We start from the raw sequence: 26,376 nt of genomic DNA on the forward strand, positions 1-26,376 counted from the left end.
GAGGGTATAGCTTAGAGGTAGAATGTCCCTGGATTCAATCCCTAGTACTAAGAAAAGAGAGAGAGAGAGAGAGGGAGGGAGGGAGGGAGGGAGGGAGGGAGAGAGAGAGAGAGAGAGAGAGAGAGAGAGAGAGAGAGAGAGAGAGAGAGAGAGAGAGAACCTGGAGTGGGTCCAGATGAGAGAGATCCAGAGATCAAGGGGATTGGGAACTGTGTTATGAGACACAAGGGTGAAGGAGCTAGAGATATTTAGTCTAATGAGAAAAATGTCTAGGAGAGATGTGAGCATGGTCTACAAATATTTGGAGCGCTGTCTCATGGGAGAGGGACAAATATACCCTGAGGGGCTTGGGCCATAGAGCTAGCACTCATCACTGATGAGAACTGATCATGAATGGCTCTTTTTTTTTCCACGTAATTTCCAAAAGAAAATTGGTCTGAGTTGTCCCAAAGTAGGTGGCTAACTTAGGAAGTCATATGGTCCCTACGTCTGACTTAATGACAGCGTGTCAGGGTTGTTGTGATGAGGACAGAGGGTGGGAAAATCAGAGAGTAGTGTTGTGTGGACAAGTGCAGAGCGCCTGACATTTGCTGAGCGCCATCTGTGGACCACGGGCCAGGAAGGATGCCCAAGGCTTCACATGTCTTTGACCCTCGGAGCCAGCTTGTCAGGGAGCTAACTGGTATACGTCCACTCCATTTGCCAGATGAGGTAATGCAGACCCAGGAGCTAGTTGGCATATCAGGTTCTACAATGTTAATGGCAGTATATGTTCTCCAATATCAGTAATATTCTCCACCATCCTCATGACCGGAGTAGCAAACATTTGTATCATGTTCACCATGCATCAGATAAAATTCAAGATGTGACCGTTACATCCCCATTTGGTAGATAAGAACTGGGGAACTCTGCCCAAGACTGAAATTGTGTCTGATTCCATAGTAATGATGATAATAGTGAGGTTCACCATTATCATCGTAACTGCAAACACATATACCATGCTTACCCAGTGTTGAAAAACTCAGTTCAAAATGCAACACCTACAAAAACTGTTTTTTTTTTTTTTTTACAATATCTAGGAGGTGTCTTTTTTTCTCTCTCCATTTTATGGATAGAGAATGGCAGGCCTGGGGAGGTAGAAGACCTCGTGCCGGTGCAGAGAGTATTTTCGAATGAGATTACTATTTAAATTGGTGAACACTGAATAAGCAGATTGTGTTCTATAAAGGGAGTGGGCCTCATCCAAGCAGTTGAAGGCCTGGTAGAATGAAAAGGCCCACTTCCCTGAGCAAGAGGGAATCTTCCCTGTGGCTGCCTTTGGCCTCTGCTTGCACCCTCAGCTCCCCTGAGTCTCAAGCCTGCTGGCCGGCATCATAGCCTTTGGGCTTATCACCCTCCATAATCACCTGAGTCAATTCCTCCTACTAAATCTAGACACACGCTATTGACTCTGTTTCTCTGGAGAAGCTTGACTAATACAGATAGGTGTGGTGGTTATTATCATCCACACTTACTTTTAATTTTTAATTTTTTTGTGGTACTTGGGATGGAACACAGAGGCCTTCTACCTCTAGGGTGCACCCCCAGACTTATTTTTTTTTTTTTTTAATTTGGAAACAGGATCTCACTAAGTTGCTGAGAGCCTCACCAAGTTGTGAGGTTAGCTTCAAACCTGTGATCCTCCTGTCTCAGCCTCCCAAGTTCTGGGGTTATAAGCGTGTGCTGCCATGCCTGGGTGTCATCTCCATTTATTTTTATTTTTATTTTTTATTTTTTTTGGTGGTACTGGTGTTCCTGGAAGCCCTTCTACCTCCGGGCTACGCTCCCAGACCTATTTTATATTTTATTTGGAAACAGGGTCTCTTAAGCCAGCGCGGCTGGCTTCGAACCTGCGAGATCCTCCTGTCTCCGCCTCCCAAGCGCAGGGATTACAAGCGGGCGCCACCACGCCCGGCTTGTCATCTCCATTTTAAAGATGAGGAAACGGATACCTTGGAGATATTTAATGACCAACCAGTGACGGCGGGAGTGTGGAAAGTCCGCCCGCCTCGTTCAATAGTCTGTGCTTCCACAGAATTCCTGTTTTCTCTGATTTCTCCACCGCTGACCAGGTGACATGAAATCAGGCAACCTTTCAAGGTGGCCGGCTGCTGGCTCCTCCCCCTCCCCAATGGCCGGTTTCTGTACTTCTCCTAGATCGCCCCCGTCACCAGGAGATATTTCTCAACATTTGAGAGGTCAAAGGCAAGAAGATCCACCACCTTTTTCCCGGGACTATTCAGTTTGATTAAAAGAGGACTGATGAGCGCTTTCAACTTTCCCCTAAGTGAGAAGCAGACGCCTTGGGCCCCTCCCCTCTGCCCTCATCGTGTAACTTGTTTTAAATGCAGACTACTTAAAATAATTGGACTTCACAGAACTTCCTCTCTGCGCCTCTCACCTGGTAAAAATGTATAAGCGTGGGCATTGTTATTTTTCTAAAGGTTTGAAGTCTTGTCCCGATTCCAGCAATTCCTCTGGTCAAGTTTCTATCTTTTCGTTCCTGAGCCCTTTCACCGATAGGCTGATACGCTCTTGATAGGCTGTTTCATTTCTCTCCTGCCGGATCGCTGTGAATGCCGGTATCTCTTTGGACCCTCCGAAGCATATTCTCTTTTGGTGGTTCATCTTTCACATAATTTCCAAACAAAACGTCAACTCAGACAAAAGCAGCACAGAAACATACCACAGGGACCAGGTATTGAGGGGGAAAAAAGGCATTGAAACAGACCCAAACAGAAATACAATGGATTTATTATATGAGCCTTCAGCAGCAAAGAAAAAAGAAAAAAAGCAAGGTTAGCAAAAGAGGGAAGGGAATCAAACCGCCCAACATACGGCATGGAGCCTGAGAATATGGTGTTTTCTTTGCATGCATCAACATATACTCAAAGAATATTTCCCTACGAGGGTGTCGTTGCCCATTTACTTCCTGTTTACGGTTCCACGGAAGAGAAGCTTTTAAATCCATTTGCGGTTCACCCCGGGGAGTTGCAAGGAAGAAGGTGCTGCTGATAAAGGAGGAGAGGTTCAGCCTCGGAGTCAAGGGTATGGGAGATGCGGCCTCATCCCGAGCTTCATCTATAGCCTAGCGTGGCCGCCTGGTCTGACCTTGCAGCGAGGGTGGCAAAGTGTGGGCCCATACTGGCCAGTCCGCTAAGACGTGTTATCACAAACAAGGTAAATGTCAAGGGGGAAGAAAATTCCAGAAGCTTCTAGTCTAACCAAACCCCAAGGTCTCTCTAGTCTAATGCCCGGGGGAAGATTCCCACTGCAAGCCTCTATCTGCAGTACAGTCCTGAGGTCAGGAAGCAACACTTGAGTGCCCCTGAGCGAACCAGCCTGAACACCGAGAAAGGAAGGGTCTCAGGTAATACAATATGAAGGGGACACGGTACCGGGCTTTGCTTATAGGTGTCTCCTGCCTTCCTTTCTTATATTTCCAGCCCCCGCCATTCCTGCTTCCCTGTATCTGCTCCCACCCCTCCCTTAGCCCCATACCCTTGACTGTTCACCTGGAAGGTCATCACTTGTCCTGGGGGATCGTCCCTGTTATCCCCAACCCACAAGGACCTTGTCTGAGCTCACTGGCTCACGCCACCTCTACCATTCAACTCAATACTTTTAGGTAGATGCTATCTGGTATTCTTTTCCCCCAATGGTTTCATGCGTATAGGTATCTGCTCATTGCTACAGCATCTCATGCAGATCTTGAGAAAGCTCGATCAGGGGATCCGCAACGGCGTAGATCCCCCATGAAGTATGTCTAGCATTCCTTTCTTCAAAAAATTATTTTAGGATTATTTGGCTTAATATGTATAATTGGAATTTTACGTATAAACATTATAACTAAAACTGATGGGCAGCGGCTCGTGAGAGACTCGGGCAGCAAAGATTTTTTTCCCAAGGATAAAGTTATTGGGCTAAACATGAAGTTCAAACTGACCTTAGTTTGAGCCACTGTATAAGATTGGGTTTGAGTCAGCCTCGTGAAGTGAGACAAAGCATACTATGATTATTTAAATGTCTGACACCCTGCCCTGAAGTATGTAATAATAAATTTTTCCCGTCCTTGGAGATCCTGCTTGCATGGCTATGCCCTTGCTTTTCTGCTAACAAATAAAGTATAAAAGTTGTAACAAATCCTGAATAAAATGGAGAAGATTGAATCTGATTTCGTGTGGCAATTCTTCTCTCATCAACCTCGGCTTCCCCTCACCAACACACAAACCTCGACTCCTGCTGGGGCTGGACCCTGGCAGCTCATCAACTTTCATCACCATCACCAAAATACCTAACAAGAACAACTTCGAGGAGGAGAGGTTTATTTGGGTTTGTGGGTTCAGAGGCTCAGTCCACAGGTGACTGGCTCCAAGGCAGAAACATCACAGAAGCAGGGTGTGGTGGAGGAGAGCTTTATAGCAGATGGCAGCCAGGAAGCTGAGCAAAGGAAAGAAGACAGATACAGTCCTTGGGGCCACACCTTTCCAGTGACCTCCAGACTCCAGCCATGAGCCACCTCTGGACCTTGCTGCACTACTGACCAGGCTTCCACAAACATATGATTTTTAACAGATCCAAACCCTGACAAAGGTCTTCTCTACCACGTAATATTACACATGTCTTGAAAGAGGGATCTTGCCCGTAGACTTGTTGGACATTCTCCACCCTCACTAGATCTCATACTGGGATGACTTTAAGAAATTCTTGCTAGCTAGGTGCGGTGGTGCACTATTGTGATCCCAGGATTCGGGAGGCTGAGCCGGAGGATCATGGTTGGCAGACAGTCTCAGCTACTTAGTGAGGCCCTTTGCAACTCAGTGAGACTCTGTTTCAAAAGAAAGAATAAAAAAAGAATAGGGCTTGGGTGTAGTTTGGAGGTAGAATGCACCTGGCTTCCATCCCTAGTACTGCAAAAAATAAAGTATAAAAAAAATTCTTGCTGAGGAACTGGTCACTTTCTTTCACCTCGAAGCCCCAGTTTCCACACCACGCTGCATTCCTGACTTGTCAACACGAACACCTGAGATGTCACTTCACATAAACACTGTGACATCATTGACGAGAGGAGACAGGACTTGTCCCTGCTCAGGATTCCTGTTTTGTTTCTTGGGTGCAGAGACAGAAGTGCCTGCCGGGGTTCCCTGGCCAGTTTTGGGATGGGGCTCTCAACCCTCTCATGAGATGTCCACAGACATTTTGTCGGAGCCCTGAGAACCTCACACACAGGTGGAGGGACACTGAGACCAACCAAGCCTCATATGAATAAACCCAAAGACGGCGAGATGAATGGGACCCGGGCGATGGGAAGAGGTGATATTGAATTTCATTTCTCAGCTGTGTGCTGGGAAAAGGCTACGCAGGGGTCGGGGGATGGAGTTCTGGAAGTCATACCCAACCATGATATTGCTGGGGGGCAGAGTCTGGTTGGACACGTACTGCTGAGGTTCAGTGAGCTCCTGAGATGAGATTTCTATGTTGTGGAGTGGGGGAGGGGTACGGTTCTGCCTTCTGTCTTCTTCTTTTTTTTTTTTTTTTTTTTGCAGTACTGGGGATGTAACCCAGGGACATTCTACCTCTGAGCTGTACCCCCGGCCCTATTTTTTATTCTTTATTTTTGAAACAGGGTCTCACTGAGTTGCGGAGGGCCTCACTAAGTAGCTGAGGCTGGCCGTGAACCGCGATCCTCCTGTCTCAGCCTCCCGAATGCTGGGATTCCAAGCGTGCGCCACCGCGCCCGGCTCTTCGTATTGCCTTCTCTCTAGTTGCACCTGCTAATGTTACCTGGCAGAGTCCAAGCTGGCGCTGAGCACCCTCCCACCCACACGCCCAGGTTTATTTATTGTGGCTATTTTACCAGCTATTGGCTCAACACACTCCACTCAAATATTCATCATTTAGCTCTCTGGGTAAATCGTATTTAATCAGCACAGGAGAGAAAATAGCATAATTATAGATGCCGGATGCCATTACACTCAGAAGAAATTAAACCCTGTCTCGAGCCGACCAGCAGTTGCTGTGATTGCATCACCGCTGGGGTTACGGAGAGGTTAGTGGCCATTCGGGGCCAGCGGTACCTTGTAGGCTGCCTGACCCAGATGAGCCGTAAGGAGACCCACTCGTGCGCACACACATCCCCGGCATCAAAAACTCATCAAACGGCAGCCAGCCCAATTAATCTTTTATTGTTCTAAGAGTGTGATAAATGCGAGGGTAGTAAAGCAAGGTTCATGCACGGGGTTGCAAGGGTGGTAAATAAATGGGCCCAGACAATTCCAGGCTCGACGCTGACAGAGGGAATCCCCTTTCCTGATCTTTTCCAGAGCCCTTTCTGCCAGTGGCCTGAGCGATATTGACAGCTAAGGCCAAGGAGAAAGGAAATCCTTACGGCGAAGCCAAAGCACCTTTTGAGACTCTGTGAGTCCTTGCAGGGAATTTTGCAGAGGATGTAAAAGAAAAGGCGAACCCAGAGGCCCACAGGAGCCCTGGTCCTTACCATAAGTAGCCTGGACTGGTCCCCTGCTGCTGAAGTTTCCACATCAGCAATGCTAAGGAGCTGTTTTGTTTTGGGGAAATGGGTAAGGGGCGGGGTGGGGAGCAGTTGCAGAAGTAAAACCCCAGCAGTAGTAGAGTATCAAAGCCCTACCTGCTTTCTGCCTGTGGAAACAGGTTCCTGGGACACGCTGGGACCTCGGGGTCAGATTCCTTCCAGCCATTCACAGCCCAGCCTCTTTCCTCACAGACCCAGAAGCCTGTGTCCAAGTCCCAGCAGAAGCGCCACCTTTAATCTTACAACACAGTTTCTCTCCCCTGGACTCAAGCACCGGGTCAGCTGGCCTGTGCGAGGTGGAACGCTGATTTTGAAAATGCAAAAATGTCCAAAGATTCAATTATGCTTTATTTATTACTACTGGGTGACTTTTTTTTTTTTTTACTGTCTTTTCCATATATATATATATATATATATATATATATATATATATATATATATATTTTTTTTTTTTTTTTTTTTTTTTTTTTCTTTTGGCTAATAATGCTTCTGAGGTTTGGATAAGTAACTAAGAGGAAGGAGATCTCTGTCTGGTCCATCCTGCTGCCGACAATTAAGAAACCTCAAAGTAATTTTTGAAAATGTCAGCGTCTCATTTAGCAAAAGGATAAATAATAAATGAAGCGTAATCACTGTCCTGTGCTGGTGGTACGGCTTCGCGGTGTCATTAGTAAACTAACGGTATAATATCTTTGTGTCACAGTTTAATTATATCTTGTAATTAGTTTCAGCAATGGATTGCATGGAGTCAGGCCCCCTGAGCTAAACAAAAGGTAATAGAACTTTCAGCGGCCTTGCATAAATCAATTATGAAAGTGTCCTGCGTTATTCGAAGCTTGTTTGCTGTAATTTTATGCACAAAGGAGAACAGGGGCCCTTCTTGCCCGGGGGAAGCCACTTCACCCCACCCGGTGCCTGTGGCAAGGCTCACAGGCAGCCTGGTCCTCGGTGGGTGAGCTTCTTAGCTCCAGCAAATACCATGGAAGGGCCGGGAGCTGAAGGGGAGGGGAGCCGTGGAGGGCGGGGGCAGGGGACGCACAGGGACCCGGGCAGGTAATAGATGCGCTCTGTGCGAGAGAGCAGGGAATCAAATGGGAAAAGATGTGAGGGTCCGGAAGAATGATTCTTTATGCTTCCCCCAACAAAGATGAGAAGCTTGGGACCATGAAAGGCCAAGCAACGTTGATGCATATGGGCAGGCAGACATGATACATGTCCCTTTATCACCCGTCCGTCCTTTCAACAGCACCGCTCTCCTCACAGATGGGCAGGCAGTAGGGAAGGGGGAAGGAGAATCCACGTCTTTAATTGGGTCTAATTCAGGTCCTACTGAGCTCAGAAACTGTAAAGGGCTTCTGAGCGTCGTCCGGGCTTTGCTATGGTCACCAGGCCCAGATGGGAGAGTCACAAAGTCCCGCTGGGGGAAGCTAAGAAGAAACTCAGGGGCGGGGGGCTGGTCGAGTCCCAATGCCACCAGTATGTGTGTGATCGTGTGTGATGGTCTCCTTTTTGATCAAGCCGTAAGGCCTGGTGGAGAGCGGGGGTGGGGCCCTGCACTCAAAGTCCTCATCAAGTCCTCTTTGAAAGGAAGTCTAGTGCCACGCTGGCCTTTCTGTTTATACAACAATTTACAGGTTTAAACGGAACCCCCGCTTGAAAAAGCAGACTGAATCTTCCCATTGTGAGCATTTCAGCAAATTTAACAAAGAAAGAGCCCAGGCGGGGGGGGGGGGGAGAGAGAGAGAGAGAGAGAGAGAGAGAGAGAGGAAAAAAAGTCCAGTCCTCAGACTGGTGTGCTGCAATCTGGCTGGTTGCTATGGTGATGTGATGGCTTGTTCACATGGCAACATACCTTAGGTCCACTATTAAAATGATGAGAGTGAACTCGGTTGCATTAAGGAGAGTGTGCTGTATGCTAAAGCGAGTCTTTATCTCCAGAGAGCACTGGACAGAGACTAGCATCCAGTACAAATGAGGGAGGAAAAGAAGGAGGAGGAAAAGGTTGGAGGTCTGCGGCAAAATCGCAGGGATACGATAACCGTGAACAGAAAGCTCCTCAGCTCTGTATCCATCGAGGGCCTAGGATTCAGAAGCTGGACAATGAGTTTTGTTTGCTACAGGATTCATCATCCGAATCAGCCCATCAGGCTAATGACTCCCTTATTTAAAAACATATTCCAAATGAACGTGTTATACTTTGGCCCTTGAAAACATCCCTGGTAAACCCAACCCAGCCCATGGGCTGCTGCTGTAATGAATCATGGAGCCACCGCCACTTAAATAAAACACTCTAATAACGACGAGGGTGGTAAATTACACAGCATTTATTTATTGAATATAAAAGTCCATTGACAGCCTCAGATCCACATCATATCACATTAGAGCTAGTGGGGAGTGTTTCCTTTGGAAGCCTGGTTTCGTTTCTCTTAACACAGTGACAATTTTTCCTCCTACTGGCGTTGAGAGGGTGGCGATAATTCTGCAGGTATTATCCCAACAACCCTTCCTACCCACCTGGGCTGGATTTCTGTCTGCTGTTCAGCAAGCGCTGTTGTGGAACACGGAAGAGACAGCCAGGAATCACAGGGCTACATAATCCCACGGTGGGCTCTGAGTGATATCGTAAGCCATCAGTGGGAAGCCTGAGCCCCCGAAGCTCTCCTTCCCCCTCCCCACCTCTCTATGGCTGGCTGTGCTTTACTTGAAAATCTCATTATCATAAAGTGAAGAGAAGCCCTTATAAGCCACAAACGTCTCCTGGTTTGTAGATGTGACAGATGAGCTTGGTATCACCATGATTTTTAAAGGATAACTGCCCCAAGGTCAGAGGGGTCAGTTGTATGTGTTGACTGCTGGCTTGAGATCGGCCTTAGGTTGATGTTCTAGGCGCACAGATGCCAGCAGGGGGACTTGCATCCCAGGAGCTCCTGTCCTGGCACAGAAGAGGGGACACGGAGCTCCAAGGTCAGAAAAAGGACCGAGGACCAGGACAGAGAGCAAAGCCAAAGCCCAACACCACTTGTAAACTGCCTTCTCTCTACTTCTAACGCTACATTTCTCTTGAGTCTTGGGCTACAGAGCATTGCTTTTTTGTTGTTACTAAGGATGAAGCTAGGGGCATACTACCTCTGAGCTGTATATCCCTAATCCTACTTTTTTTTTCTTCTTTTTTTTAACTTGGAAACAGAGTCTCATTAAGGGGCTCACCAAGTTGCAGAGGCTGGTTGCAAATCTGCAATCCTCCTGTTTCAGCCTCCCCAATACTGGGATCACAAATGTGCACCGCCATGCCTGGCCAGAGCATTGCTCTTTGATATTTTCTAGGGTTTCCTGACAAATCTGGCTTCCTTCTGAGTCTATATTATCAGAGCCCGGGCAGAGGAAGCAGATATTAAGGCTCTGACCTTTGCAGTAGAGTCCTGCTTTGCCATCGGCTAGCTGGGTGACCTCTTTGGGACTCCATTTTCCATTGTAAAATGGGGGAGTAGTACCTCACCTCCTCGGATTGTTGGGAGAATAAGGGAGGTAGCAGTTGCAAAAGTAGACATTCAATTCAGGGCACATACAGCCCGTGAGTAATTATCGTCCTTGTGGCCCTTGCCGGTCTGTCAGAGAGTGCCGTATGTCACTGCACTTTTACCACCCGAGAAAAGCATATTCCTCAGCATGCTCAGCTCTTAAACAATGGCCAGTGGCCATGCTCAGGCCTTTTCTCCTGTTCTGGAAGAGTCCAGGGCAGGGCAGATGTGTTCATTCTAGAACTTTCTTCCTTAGATGCTGCCAGAGAGGCAGGCGTGGCATACGGCTGCTCAACCTGCTTTCTTCTGCTAGATGTTTTTCCTTTGTGTTGCATTTTGACTACTGACAAAAATACCAGCTTTGCCCCTCTTCCCCCAAATGGTGAGGGGGCATCTCTTCCTAAGTCTGGGAAACTGTATGCAGGGGGTGGAGAGAGAGAGAGAGAGAGAGAGAGAGAGAGAGAGAGAGAGAGAGAGAGAGAGAGAGAGAGAGAGAAGGATCCTGAGAACCTTCTGGTGTCTATCAACCTTCCATGACAGCTGCACTCATGTTCCCTCCAGAGGACCAAAATAACTACAAAGTGTACATAAAAATTAAAAAAAAGTGCACATACAAAGTTAAGCACATAAAAATCCTAAAGGTAGAGGCTGAGAATAAGACTCATGATTTCCCTACCAGAGGCATCAAAGCCCTTTCAGTTCATGTGCTTCCCTCTGCAGGAGACATGAGCCCCGCCCCTCCCCTCACCTCCAGACACTCAGCTAGGAGACCTAGCAAGGGTGGCTCCCTGCCCCGCCTGGTCCTCCAGTCTGGTCTGCATAATACAGACACGGAGGCACAGGGAGGCCAGATGCAGACGAAATCAGCCAGACAACACGGAAAAGAGAGGAGGCATTTGAATCCTCATGCCTATTTTTTTTTGCAGCTTATGATACTCTTCACACATTTAATGGTAAGGCAGCTTGATTTAGAGAGACTTTCCCACTTAAATGTGCCATAACAGAATAATAAGGTTAGGCGGCATGTCCCGATGTATGGGCCCATCAGGTGGAATGGTGATAGAAAATGCTCTGCTGCAATATTGAAACCTGAAGGGGAAACTTTAGAGAGAGATGTTCGGATGCTACTTCCCCATAGCGAGTGCAGAAATGTTCCTTATTGTGTGGGTAGGGTCGCTCTTTGCTTCTAATCTTCTCCAGCAGTCTACGATTTGTAATGTGTGTTTTATAAAAACAACAACAACAACCCCACAACATAAAGTACAGATCTCTGCATGTGTGCTGAGAGCTATACTGGGGCACTTCAGCTATAAAGATCATCATAAAGCTCATCTTCAGGTTCATTCATTCTCTCTCTCTTTATTGGACTCATATTTATAGAATCTCAAGTACATTTCAAAACACTAAGAAGTAGGGAAAAAAGAGTTTCTACTTTCTAGAAGTTTAAAACTTAATTGGAAAATAAGACATCCATGTGTAAAAAGTAAGACCTTTAAGAGAGCAGAGCCCTGAATGGTACAGATTAGAGGTTGGCAAACCACAGACACTGGGACAAAACTGGATTACCACTATCCATGCCCACCCCTCCAAGAGTCAATGCTCAAACGAACGACCTTCTCCTATTCCCTCCCTAGCTTCCTCTAAAGGAGACCAGGATCTGCCATCTTAAAAACATTGATGACACATGGTTGGATCAAACCACAGGCTTTATGTACCTCCACCTCTGACAGCCATTTTACTAACATGCTTTTATTCCAAAGGTGGCAGACTGGCTTACCTTTTTCTTCCTTCCTTCCTCCTCTTCCTTCCTTCCTCTGGCCACCTTCCTTCCTTCCTTCCTTCCTTCCTTCCTTCCTTCCTTCCTTCCTTCCTTCCTTCCTTCTTTCCTTCCTCCCTCCCTCCCTCCCTTCCTTCCTTCCTTGCTTTTTTTCTTTTCCTCCTTCCCTTCTTCCCTTCTTCCTACATTTTTTATTTTCGGTATTGAGGATTAAACCCAGCGGTGTTCTACCTCTGAGCTAAGCCCTCAACCCTTTTTATTTTGAAACAAGGTCTTCTAGGTTGCTGAGAGCCTCACTAAGTGGCTGAAGCTAGCCTCAAACTTGCAATCCTCCTGTGTCAGCTTCCCAAGTACTGGGATCAGAGGCGTGTGCCATCACACTTGGCTTGAGTTTCCCCTTTCTGAAGACCTCAGAGAGAATACCAAGATTCAGTACGTGTCTTGCCTGATTTTTCCAGCAACGTGACTATTGCCTTTATGTTAAGCTTAGATCTGGTTGGCTGGTGTTTCAAATGCTGAGTTATCCTGCATAGATGCCTCGTGACTGATTACGAATGTAATCTCACGTGCTTTCCGTGTGTGGTTTAACTGAGTTTTGTGCACTGTGAACTTTCTCTCATTTACCCCTGGGGTGCTCTTAGGACCTGATGGCCTTGCCAGCATAGAATGCCCAATCCATTACAGATTTATAAAACCCCAGAAAATGGACAGTGTGGGGACAGGGTGAGCATAGAGCCAGTATTTAGCCCCCTTTCCTAGTCATCACCCTTTCAGCTGGGAATGAGGGAAGAACACCAGCGAGCATGCCGAGCCAGTTTTACCATTTTCATGTACCTTTTTCTTTTATTTTTAAAGGCAGAGTGCCTTAGGGACTTTTTAACAATGGTATATTAATACATTATTTAGAAGAAATAGAACTCCAAGTCCATCAACAGTGCATAGTATTATCATTTGACAGTACCAGATCTTCGACAGAGACTATGGAGAAGAGAAACTGGAGAAGTACTGGTTGCATAGTAACCCAGTGTTAAAGGTCTCCCCTTCATCTGATCAATTGCAGGATGGAGTATTCCCTACATCTGGTCAGTAAAGCATCACCGTTTAAAACCACATTCCACAAAACATTAATAGTAGCCGTCATTTTTAAGAGTCAACAATTTGCCAGGTGTGCTGATGCATACCTATAATTCCAGTATTTGGAAGGCTGAGATAGAAGGCTCACATTTTTTTTTTTTTTTTTTTTGGTGGTACTAGAGGTGGAACCCAGAGGCTTTCTACCTTCGGGCTATACTCTCAGACCTATTTTTTTATATTTTATTTGGAAACAGGTTCTTACTAAGTTGCTAAAAGCCTCACTAAGTACCTGAGGCTGGCTTCGAACCTGTGTGATACTCCTGTCTCAGCCTCCCAAGCACAGGGATTAAAAGCATGTGCCACCATGCTCAGCAGAAGGCTCACATTTTGTTTTTTTTTGGTGGTACTGGGGTTCCTGGAAACCCTTCTACCTCTGGGCTATGCTCCCAGACACCTATTTTTTATATTTTATTTGGAAACAGGGTCTCCTAAGACAGCAAGACTGGCTTCGAACCTGAGCGATCCTCCTGTCTCTGCCTCCCAAGCATGGGGATTACAAGCGTGCGCCGCCACGCCCGGCAGAAGACTCACATTTTTAAAGACAGTCTCAGCAAGTGAGTGAGATTCTCTGCAATCTAGAAAGACCTTGTTTCAACTAAACAAACAAACAGACAAACAAACAAACAAACAGGCTGTGAGTGTATCTTGGAAGTAAGATGCCCCCAGACTCAATCCTCAGTACCACACACACAAAAAAAACAAATTAAGAAAAAATATGATATCTGATATGAATTTTACATTGATTACCTCAATCCTTACCAAATTTTGGTAAGGCAGGTATTATTTCTATCCCTGCAGGGCAAAGGAGATCCAGAGAAGTCCTATAACTTGCCTAAGACCACATGGCTAGAAATGATGGAAGGTGGGGTATGAAATCAGAATCAGAATCTGAATCTGAATCGCCTGTCTGAATCTGGCGCTATCACGCTACCCTGCCCGCAGTGAGGTACACAGGCGAGACATATACAATGTGGAGAGGAAATGAGAGGCTACTTGCAACGGAATTAAAGATAAGTGCTCAGAAGCATAAAACCAGGGAGAGGGGGTGATTGCTGCAATACCAATTTCTTAGGAAACTATTCCATTTGTTCCCTTATTGAAACAGACTAATAAGGGATAGGCAGAAAGCAAATATGAGCCAGTAGATACTTCATCTTTCTGATCTATGCAAAACCCATCCCAAGTGGGCAGCGTGAATCCGGGCTGATGCTCCCTTCCCTTCCTCAGCGAGTTGGCACACCAGTGGACTTCTTTGTCTTTTTGATATCTGGGGAGCTACGCTAGCTCACCGTTTTACTCCGGAACTGTTGGTAACAGGTGCGTTCCGACTCCTGCTACGTGCCTCCTGCCCCATCCTTCCTTCTTGAAATAGGGCTCACCGGCGGTTTCCACGTGAGCCGACACGGAGTTAAAATCAAAACCTTTGCAAAGGGCAGAGGAGTCGGTTTGTGCTCCTCTGTTTTGATTTCTGAATTTAAGGGTGATTCACCTCTGATGTTTTAGTGTGGATTCTACAACTCATCATGCTTTTAGCAAGTAGATATGCTTTGCGCTGGGGGGAGGGGTGGGCTTCCAGGATTTTAGGTGGAGTGGGCGGTGTTGGTGAAATATCGTCCTGCCCTTTCCACTCTCTCTTGCTTGTGTTGACTATATTTTCAAGTTTCGCTCCATGATGGAGTTGTTTCTTAGCGTCTTGCGCGCTTAGCCATTTAATTAAAGCAATCCATATTGAATTCATGTCCAGATGCCTTGACCGGCGGAGCCAGATCCTCATTGGCATGCCAGCTGCTCAAAGAAGGAACACGGCCTCTTGCATACTAATCAGGAGAGGAGGTAGTGATTCATCAGCCCATGATACCGCTCCAGCATCTACAAGCACTTATGACATGTAATTGGTGGTGCAGAAGCAAGCCAGGCCACATTAAAAACCCTACAGATAGTCAGAGATAAAAATTAATGACTTTTGCTTTGTGTAATCCTGCATGCATTGGTAGGAAAGGGAGGGGGTGGTGGGGATTAATGGGCAAATCTAAGTAGGCACCAAGGAACAAAGGCTTTCCCGGCCTTGTTTACATATCGAACAATAAAAAACACAAGCGACAAGTTATGGGAAAGGCGAGTGTGAATTTTCGGCACGAGTGAGTTGAAAGACTGCTTGCAGTTTATTATGGATTCCAAATTTCCATATTCATGATTCCAAAACAAACGTCCTCAGTGGGCTCTTCTGGGACTGGCTGGAGCAGTTGTTGTTATTATCCATCTTTCACAGGGGCCGAGGTTGTCATGATTAGGGCCGGGCCCCACTCACTTAGCCTGCCCCAGCTACTCGGGGACACAATGCAAACCTTTGACAAGCCCAGAGGAATGTAACAGGGATCAAGTAGGGTCATCCTAAGCAGGCACTCCAAGAACACAAGGAGCCACACTTAGGCTGCTGCGTGGGGAAAGAGAGGGGAGAGTCTTGGGCCACCTACTGTTGGGCAGAGGCAGCAGCCTGGGGGCCCCAGGAAGTAGCTGATGAGCAGGACAGAAGGGAAGCAAGGCAGGCCAAAGTAGGAAATGAGTGGGATTTCCCAATTAATCTAGACCGGCTAATGGATCTAGTTAGTAGGGTGATATCACGTAGGCTTTGGTTCCTATGGAAATTAGAAAAAGGATTGACCACATGTGTATGGTGAAGGATAATCCCCAAAGCACATTGGTTAGTAGATAATAAGAAATAAAACCAATGACTCCTGTATTTGTTGGAAGACAGTGTACCACATTGAGTGTCACATGAAGGATATGACAGGGATACGTGTCAAGGAATTTAGTCAGGATCTGCCTTGGTCATTGCTCAAGACATGATGGCCTGGCTGAATTTTGGAAACAGACTTGGGTGGGGAAGAGCTTGCAAACTCAAGGGTGGATGTAGATCAGTTGAGCTAAAATAATCACTGAATAAGGGGGGGCAAGAGCATGTTGGCGCTGGGGGTCAGTCGGAGGAGGATGGGTTATCATTAAAATATTTATGATTGTGGTTTGATGAAGGACAGGGAGGTAACTAAAGCTAACCATGAAGATAGTCCACAGCTGTCTGGCACTGTCTCTTTGAAAAGGCAGAGTAGCCTCCACTTCATATCCCTCCACCTTTTCTACCTCTTTGGCCTTATTCTGATGAATCTCTATGATTTTGTTTTTCTGCTGGTCTTGGAATATCCATCATTCTTGGTGGCAAAGCCATAGACAGCATTTGTAGAGTTGGTATTCCAAGGGGAGAAGATGTCCAAGAGAGATAATTGGAAGGAAAGTGTTGGGCATCTCTAAGTTTGAGCAGAGAGGCACTTTGAGTTGAGCCGCCCCAGGCTTTTGCCTGGAGTTTTTTTTTTTTTTTTTTTTTGTAGAACAAGATCCACTCTCTTATCTGTATGAAGAACATACCCACCACTTTGCTCCTATGAGTGTCCCTGTCCTGGTCTACCTGTGAGATGTGGTTAAAAGGAGTAACTTTCCTACTTTCTTTGGCAGTGAGCATACTCAGAATTCTTGATATTTTCTATAAAAGATCACAAACTGTTGACACAGCATACTACCTGAATGCATATGCAATTTCTGCTACATTACAGTGATCTGGAACTGGAATGTTGAAATTTGAGAACAATATTGGGGTGGGCTTTAAATCTTGGCCTTTGTATTCAGTAGCTTGAATCTGAGACTTGGGAAAAGACTGCCATAACTAAACCTTGGTTTGTGGTAGTTACTTTGATCTGAAAGAGGGGAACCGGGGTCACATGGGAATAGAGTAGGTAACACAGAGGTTCAAAGTTCTGTATCGCATACTGGAAGGAACACAAGGTAGAAGGAAGCAATAGCATCTTCTGCGATCTTGCCTACATTCAACTCTGTGCCGGGTAATAAAGGACAGCGGGCATTTCACAGGGCCTGAGCCGTCCAATATGCACATCGATTCTCTCTTGCTGGAGAATCCTTCTTTAGGAATTGCCTGGAGTTATTTGTGGTATCCTACATAATAATTTGACTAGATAATAAAATCAGATACAAAACCCTGACATTTGCAGAAATTATAGTTATTAAATAAAAAGATCATTGGGAGATAGAGAGTACATATGGGGAATTACATGTGGGGAGAAAAAAATGGTAGAACTGGCTCTTTTTCCACCGTGGAGGAAGAGAAAAGAACACAAACCATTTATTGGCAATTCAATCACTTAGTGACAGTGCAGAGGCCTAAGCTACCACTCTGTTTTGTTGCTATGAAGATGAACCAAGAAGCCTGGCTTGACTGGCAGATATTCTAGAGTACCTGCTAAGTCGCGTCCCTCCCCTGCCCCACGTGATCTAGCAGCCCAGGCAGGAGGCGGAACCCTGGAGGCAGAGAGTCTGCTCTGCAAGAGAATTGGCATCCCCATGCTTAGTCCCACCTCCCAAAGTACCGGCTTAAAAGAACTACTTCCGCCCAGCCACGTGGGTGACTCAGCTGGCTGATCAGGACTGTGTGCAACTCTCCAGACGCGTGGCCCGCCGATCTTTTCCCCCATGGCTGGCTGACTCCGGGGAGGGTGCCCGGTGGGGTCCAAATAAAACAGCGGTCTCTGATAACCCGGTTGGTGTTTTTACCTACCGCCTAAACTCCCTAACTCTATTTTCAATCTTTCACCCGCAGTCCTAAAAGACTGCGTATCTTCCCATTAATAACAGTATTTGGTTAAATAACTACCACAAATCAAACAGACAAAAAAAAAAACAAAACCCTAACAACAGCAACAAAACCTTACTCATTTTCTTATGATCATTCCAACTTCATTTACCAAACAGACTTTCCTTGAATTTCTCTCAAGACTTCTACCTGGTCAGGAAGAGAAACTCAACCCTTTGCTGGTGTTTGAGATGATTAACTTCACTGGATATAAAACAACTTATTTGGTCCTGAAACTAATCAAAATCCCTAAGAAAAGAAGTGCAGCATGGTGTTAATAGATGTTGTGCATTCTCTTTCCACCAAGAGCTCACAGAGCCACTAAAGTTCTCCATGAAGAATGTATTTTATGTAATGGGATTGGTGGAAAAGGTTTTTACAGTTTCCAAGAGGAAGATTGAAGGATAGGGAAAGGCAGTGACTTTCAGAGGTCAAATTAGCAACAAACCTGGAAATGCATCCATGGTTTCTGTCTTGCATGCCCTTTCTCTCTTCCCCTTCCTTCTTTTCTCATTCATCTGCTTTCTCCTCTGCATTTATTTAGGAAAGAAAGAAGATTAAAAATGTGTGTGCTGGCTGGCTACTGGTATCCTGATCATAGTCTTCTTTCGGGAAGAGCCATTTGATGGTGGGCATAGGATGAGTTGGCACCGGGCATACTGAGGGTATGTGTGGAGGGGGAGTGGGAGGTGTTCAGATTTTGTAGGAAGTAACCAATGAGGGTCCTCGACCAGAGCAGAGGGAGTGGGAAGGGAGACAACAGAGGAGACAGATGCTTAAAGCGGAAACGAGTAGAGGGGGCCACCGAGAGTCAGCAGCTCTGTCTATACATCTCTGCGGAGCATAAGCCCTAATCTGCACAGGATAAGAAGGGAGAAGAGGCTGTTGAATGTGCTGACCTGTGGGAGGGCTATTCTCACTGAGGTAGGGACAGAGGACAGCCTGCAGGGGGTTAAGGAGTAGAGGATGGTAAGGGCTTAAGGATGGCAGGAAAGGAAAGCCCATTAACTACCCTAAATGCCGAGGCCAAATAGAATAATACACTTACAGGCAAGAAGGAAACACAGTTTTGCCTCCAGGAGAGCACTTCAGGTCCGGAAAGTTAAGGAAGTGGGAGCCCCAGCCTTCCTTGCTGTCAACTTCCTGTCCCCTGCAGCCCCCAGGTCCGTAGAGGGGCCATTGTTCTGCGGCTCCTCAAAGGACCAGCAGAGTGGCCACTTGCAGGGGCTGTCCTTTGTGCTTGGGGAGATTAAAATCAAGGAGCTGAGGGCTTAAGAGGCTCCGGGACAGAAGCCTGGACAAGTGGAAGACTTGGGGCTGCCAAGTTTGAACTCAGCCCCTCCTTCCCCCCAGTCGTGTGATCTCCCTTTCAATTGGATAAGGAGATCTCTTTCCCTCTTTTTCTTTCTTGGTCCTTTCTGGAAGATGAATGCTTTCTGAATCTGCTTGACATAAGAACTTTTCTTTGTGCCACCCTCGTGTTGATGGCTTGTTTTGTTCTTGACTTTCCTTGCTTCTCGCCAAGGGGGGGAAACCCCACCAAGACACCAAAGGAGAGCCAGCAGCCCTATTCACTAGGAAGAAGTCCCAAGCATTGAAAGGCAAATTCAATTAGCAAATGTGGAGCCAATGAGTATGTGACCAACCCATCGTTTTTAAGCATAGTAAGTGCTGAGTATTTTTTTTTTTTTTTCTGGGAAAACCAAAAAATACATAGTAAGCTTCATTTTCCTAGGGGCATAAGGTAAGTTTTAGTAAGCACAGGGTCTCAGACAGTTGTGAGGATAACAGAAATGCTACTATTAATATTTACAAAGGGAGATTTGCTAGATCTTGAGCCTGTCCCTCTGCCCTAATCCCCCCACCCCCGCCCAAGCAAAGAAGCTTGAAAAACGAATGACACGTTTCTCTTCCGGATGACTTCAAATTTTCTGGAAATGTTATAATTCTGAATTCAGCAAAATTTGCAGTTGGGTTGGACATTAAAAGATAAACCGGTACATTCACACACCTAGTAAAGTGTGCTGGTATCGGGAAATGACTTTGGTATCAACGTATTGGAAAATGACTTTGGTATTAATATATCATTAGTTTCAAAATGTAAAAAAGTAGTCAGGGCCTTGTTACTGCCAGACACTCAAGCAGCTTGTTATAACGCAGAGTTCCCTCACCAACAGTAATTAGCAAGAACGCAGCAGAAGAGTTGGGATCCAGGGCCTTCATATTTTAAAGACAGGTTTAAAATAATAAGTAACTTCTAGCAGATAGGCTAGAATTCCCCGAGAATGGGGGTGGAGGTTACAGGCCTCTGTCAAGGGTGGGAGGCAGCTACCATGTAACCCCCTGACTTTGTTAATCACTCCAGTACTAACAAAGACCGAGGCCTACACTTGCATCAAAGCAGGAAGAAGGCTTTTGGTTAAGCCAAAAATCCCCATATTTATAACCCCCATAATTATAAAAAGGGGCCTGCAAGGAGTTCATGCGCGGGCTCACACCTAGGTCACCTAGGTTGAGAAGATGAAGGATGATATATCTTTATAAAAACTGTTCTGTGTCCAAAAATTTCAGTAACTTATTTCCAAGTTATCCCACTGCATTTATTTATTTTAATGCAGCGCTTTGTAAATTTATGTCCTTTATTTTTGCCTGTGTAATAATAAAATTGCTTAAGCTTACAGCAGAAGAGTTTTGGTTATTCTTTTCTAAAACAGCTAAGAGCAAGAACCCACGGCTACATCTCATATCGTTATAGTTTCGGGGCCCAAAGGGGGCACTGTTACAGTTTTGGGCACCTAATAACACACAGCACCATAACATAAAGGATGCATCTTCTCCCCTGTGTAACTTTTCTGAATCTGTCTAATATCACTAGAACCAAAGTTTTGGCTGCTTGTATTTTTCCCCTCCTTAATTGATGTATTTCAATTAATTATCAATTGATTAATTGATGTAGAACCATCTCTCACTTTAAAATGTGTTAAAAGGATTGATATGAACTTCCATATAACCCTGACAGCCAATTCTGTTGTTAGTTGCCAATGAAAACTCAAGATCGGAGTACTGATGACATCTGTCCTGGCTAAATTTCATGCACTGACTTTAATGCTTCTAAATGTACCAAAGGCCTCACCAACGGATTCACCCAATAGCTAGCTTGACCATCATAGAGTTTCTGTGACTCTTGAAATGTTTGAGCCACATTTCTATAAACTGTACATCACGGATCCTTTTTCTTCGAACCCAGTTCTACCTCTAGCCACCCACAGTGGTGTATGTGTTGTGAGTTGTCTTGACATCTAGAGATGAATCTATACTGATGGATACCCATAGGAACCTCAGAGGCCACTTGTGTGCAGTGTGTGTGTGTGTGTATGTGTGTGTGTGTGTGTGTGTGTGTGTGTGTGTTCATTCCTGGGGATGGAACTCAGGGGCATTCTACCTCTGAGCTACACCCTCAGCCCTATTTTATTTTTCAGTTTTGAAACAGGGCCTCACTAAGTTCTTGAGGCTGGCCACGAACCTGTGATCCTCCTGTCTCAGCCTCCCTCCCAAGTACTGAGATCACTGCTCCTGGTCACCCCTGTGCATTGGGAGGGCAAGTTGGAGGCTGTGGCAGGTGGTGGAGAGGGAGGGAGCTAACTCTACACACCTACAAAACACCAGGGACTTTGTAAAAGCACTGGGTGGCAATGATCTCAGTTAATTTCCTAACAATTGTGAGTCCCAAATCTCCCACTCCTCAATGTAGAATTCATTCTTCAGCATCTTGGCCATCTCATCCCCTCATCTCATCAGTACCTTACTATTAAAGGTACCAAATTTACAATTACAGCTTCAGATTTCTTTCTTTCTTCCTTTCTTTCTTTCTTTTCTTTCTTTCTTTCTTTCTTTTTCTTTCTTTCTTTCCTTCCTCTTTCTTTCTTTCTTTCTTTCTTTCTTTCTTTCTTTCTTTCTTTCTTTCTTTCTTTCTTTCTTTCTTTCTTTCTTTCGTACTGGGGGTGGAACTCAGGGGCTTTTCTACCTCCGGGCTATATTACTAGACCTATTTTATACTTTATTTGGAAACAGGGTCTCACTAAGTTGCTGAGAGCCTCACTAAGTAGCTGAGGCTGGCTTTGAACCTGTGGGATCCTCCTGTCTCAGTGGGGAATACAAGTGTATGTCACCATGCCTGGCTTCAGATTTCCTTTTCATTCTCCCCCCCAAGCCCCACCCCCACTGTTCATCCTCAAGAACTCCATATATTTAAGGCATATCCATAGGGCTTCCTGGCCTCCTGGTCTGACTACCAAATCCTATTTCATTTTTCTACCAATAAACCTATGAATTTCACATCTCTGTTTACTATGCCCTCTCCCAAACCCTTGGGTTGGAGGCTTGCCCTCGCTGACATCATTCACATTTCTGCTCCCATGTTACCTTCTCTGCCAGTTCTTTCCTGATGAACAGTGGGACTTTCCCACACTCCCATTTCTCTTACCTTGAATAAATTGTCTGTGCTGTGCTCATGTCTCTCTACAACTATGTCATTCTGTAGTTCACTCATCTGGTCTATTCACTGCCTGTCTCCTGCTGCACTGGATATGTGTACCTGTCTTCTCTGATGTGTTCCCAGACCCCAAGTCAGCACTCATCCTGAAGCTGATGCTCAGTAGTTCTGGAATGAATGAATGAATGAATGGCTGAGCATCATCGGCATCCTCCTGGTTCTCCTGGGCTAGCATTTAGAGACTTCCTTGGTTTTCACTTGATTCAATTAGACGTCTGAGGTGGATCCCACGTCTGAAGTGGCTTTCACATCTATCCTTTCTGTCTTCTACCACATCGATGTTTCAGGTCCTCCTTTTCTCTCTATCATATCCTTTAACCCCTCCAATTAGCCTCTTAGTTCTACTAGACCCACAACCAGGCTGTGGTATCCAAAATTATGACAGATTAGATGCAATCATTTGAATTTGCCAATAGGTGACTGCTTTTGTCTAAACCAGCAATTTCATATGGCTCAATCCAACATATGTTTGTGCCTGTGTAATTTTCCCTAAGCCACTTGAAGTGCCAGGTTATTTTTATGGGCCATCTGACTTATTCTTCAGAGTCCAATTTTCAATATCCTCTCTTCCAATGAAGCCCTGGGATGAAGATTTCCACACTCCTGTAGCATGTCGCAACTTTTTCTTTCTTTCCCCCCATTCTCATTCGCCTCTTGGGGACGTCATGTGTACCTCTCTCTTCCCTCTTCGTATCCTATGGCTTGAACTCCTGGAACAAGATCTCGTCTTCTTTATCTCAGAGTCCCTCACAGACTCTATGACGAGTAGCTACTCAAAGAAGCCGCCTAGGAGGGATTTGTTGAATGGACTTAAAGCAGTGATCGACTGTCCTAAGCATATAGCCCTTCATTCTGCTCTCTAACTGCAGAGACACGGGTTTTATGAAGCCTATTCCTTGTTTTTCTATAACCATTTCTTTTTTAATTGGTTCATTGTAATTAAACTTCATAATGAGGGTTAGAGTGATAGGAATGCAGCCCTGTGTTTCCTTCTGGAGCCCACCCTGTTTCTTCCCCCTCCCCAGACAGAATATTGAAATTGTTATTGATAGCATCCTACAGGGACATAGCATTATTTGAAGGGTCTTCTTCCTTAAGTCCCCCTTTCACCTCCCACAACCCTCACCAAACTTCCTTCCACTATTTAATCAGTATTTCTTCTTCCTCTTCTTCTTCTTCTTCTTCTTCTTCTTCTTCTTCTTCTTCTCCTCCTCCTCCTCCTCCTCCTCCTCCTCCTCCTCCTCCTCCTCCTCCTCCTCCTCCTTCTTCTTCTTCTTCTTCTTCTTCTTCTTCTTCTTCTTCTTCTTCTTCTTCTTCTATTATTTTTGGTGGTACTGGGGTTCCTGGAAGCCCTTCTAGCTCCGAGCTACACTCCCAGGCCTATTTTATACTTTTTTTTTTTTTTTTTTTTTTGAAATAGGGTCTCTTAAGCCAGCATGGCTGGCTTCGAACCTGCACGATCCTCCTGTCTCCGCCTCCCAAGAGCGGGGATTACAAGCGTGCACCACCATGCCGGCGCCACCATTCCTGGCTATATTTCCTTTTATTTATCTGAAGTTCCTTTTGTTTCTCAATTTTTCTCTGGCTTCCAGATATAAGAGAAAACATAAGGCCTTCATAAAGAGAACAATTTTATGATAATTTCTTAAGAAAAACCTTCTCCTTCCTTCCTCCTCCTCGTCCTCTTCCTCCTCCTCTTCCTCCTCCTCCTCCTTCTCTTTATTTTGTGGTACTAGGGATTAAACCCAGAAGAATCCTACTCCTTAGCCCTTTTTAAAAAATTTATTTTGAAACAAGACCTCTTTAGGTTGATGCAAGTCTCCCTATGTTGCTGAGGCCGTCTTCAAACCCGAGACCCCTCTACCTCAGCCTCCCAAGTACTAGAATTACAGCTGTGTGCTACCGATGCCTGGCTTATAGTTTTCAATAAGACATTTTGCCACCATACCAGGAGTAAGGAGAGAAAATTCACTGGGGTAAATGGCTGCTTGTCCAACCCTTGTGAGATCAATCAACTCTGTAACCACCAAGAGTAGGTGGCGCGTGACAGCCTTCCTCTGGGCCTACGTGATGCCTTTCAGACAAGACTTGACCTCCAAGGGCTCATAATTTTGGATATTCCACAGAAAAAGCTTCTGTTTTGTAAATCAGCAGCTCCTTCATTTGCTCTAAACAACAGGTAAAAGAAGGGAGATGGCTGAGGCTTCCACTGATGACAACAGTAATGACAAAAATGATAATGATATTTATATGATTCAGTAGTGCTCCACAAACTCAGCAAATTACTTGAAGGGTCAGGGCTATCAAAGAGAGCCACCTCTGGGCTGGAAAGCAGAGGCCACATTTGCATAAAAAGAGAGTTTATAGCATCTGACAAGTCAGAGGGAGGTAGACAGAAAAGAAGTCTAGGTTCCTGGGGTCTCAGAAAGGAAACCAGCTTCAGTTTTGGGCCGGAAGATGGAAGTTACATGAGCAGAAGAACTTCCCGAGAGCAGGTTGCTATCAAAGAAACAGGTGCGCAGAGGAGGTTATCAGACTTGCGTGTGAGAATTCCAACAACATGGTGGTGGTGTCGGAATACACAGAGCTCAAGAATACAGCAGAACCTGGGGGTAGAGTCAAGTACATGGGGACACTTAGGGCATAGTAAAGGTGGCCTGGGAAATTGTTGGGGTGCAGATTACTTCTTTAATAGGGGTTCTAGGACAACTAGGTACTCATTTAGTACTAAGTTGAATCTGTCTCTCCAATCACACACAGGGATATAGTCCAAAATGGACCAGAGAGCTATATGAAGAAAGAAATCCACAAACCCTGGAAGAAAACACGGGCAAATTCTTGAGTATGGATAAATGATTTCACAAGAATCAAAATTCAAAAGTAACAGAAGACAAGATAGATTAATTGGATGACATAAACATTTAAAAAAAAAGTTTGTATGGAAAGAAAAACACCATAAGCAAAATCAAGAGACATAAGACTAATAGGAGAAAAATATTTGCAATTGGATCATGGGTAGAATACTAATTTCTTTGTTATACAAGGGATTCTTAAAAATTGAGGGCAAAAGTCAGGCATGGTGGCTCGTGCCTCTAATCCCAGTACTTGGGAGGCTGAGATAGGAGGATCACAGATTCCAGGTTAGCCTCTCTCAGCAACCTAAGGAGACCATTTTTCAACCACAAAAATTTAAAGGACAGATCCTTAAGTGGTTACACATAGAGTTACCATATGACCTGGCTATTTTACTCCTAGATATACATCCTAGAGAAATAAAAACATCTGTCTTCACAAAATCCTAGGTGTGTTTATTGTCATACTATTCATCATAGAAAAATTGTAGCAAGAACCCATATATCCATGCTAGATGAATAGATAAACAAAATATAGTATATCTATACAATGGAATACTATTTGGCCAAAAAAGGAATGGAGTTTGGACATAAGTTATAACAGGAAAGAACCTTGCAAATAAAATGCTAAGCAAAAGAAGCTAGTCATAAAAAGCTGCATCGTGTATGATTCTCTTTATAGGAAACGTCCCAAATGGGCAAATCTATGGACAAGAAGTAGATTATTGCTTGCTTAGGGGTAGAGGGTCTGGGGCTTAGAAGGGAAGGTGAACGGGACTGAGTTTCTAAAATCACCCACCTCAAAGGTCGCAGATTTGTGTGAATATGTAGACATCCACTGAACTGTACCTTTCAAATGGGGGAATTCTACTAAATAAAGTATTTTTAAAATCTAAATTCAAGTGTTATTTCTCACCAATCAGACCAATTGTAAATATGAAAAAGCTCAAAACATTCTGTCGGTGAGGCAGAGGGAAAGAGGGACCCTCAGACCTTGTTAGAAGGAACGCAAATTGGTGCCACAGCTAAGACGAGGTTTTCACAATATCCAATAAAACCACGTATTTACACACCTAGCGACCCAGCGATCCCACTTCTAGGAGTTTGCCCTGAAGATACCCGCCCAACAATATGAAAATACAAATACACAAGGTCATCTATTGAAGCATTGCTCGTAATTGCGAGATAATGGAAACGATCTAAGTGCCCATGAATAGAAGACGGGTTGGATAGACTGTACAGTCACACGATGCGGTCC

Source organism: Muscardinus avellanarius (assembly GCF_963383645.1).
Source record: "Muscardinus avellanarius genome assembly, chromosome: 10".
Lineage (NCBI taxonomy): Eukaryota > Metazoa > Chordata > Mammalia > Rodentia > Gliridae > Muscardinus > Muscardinus avellanarius.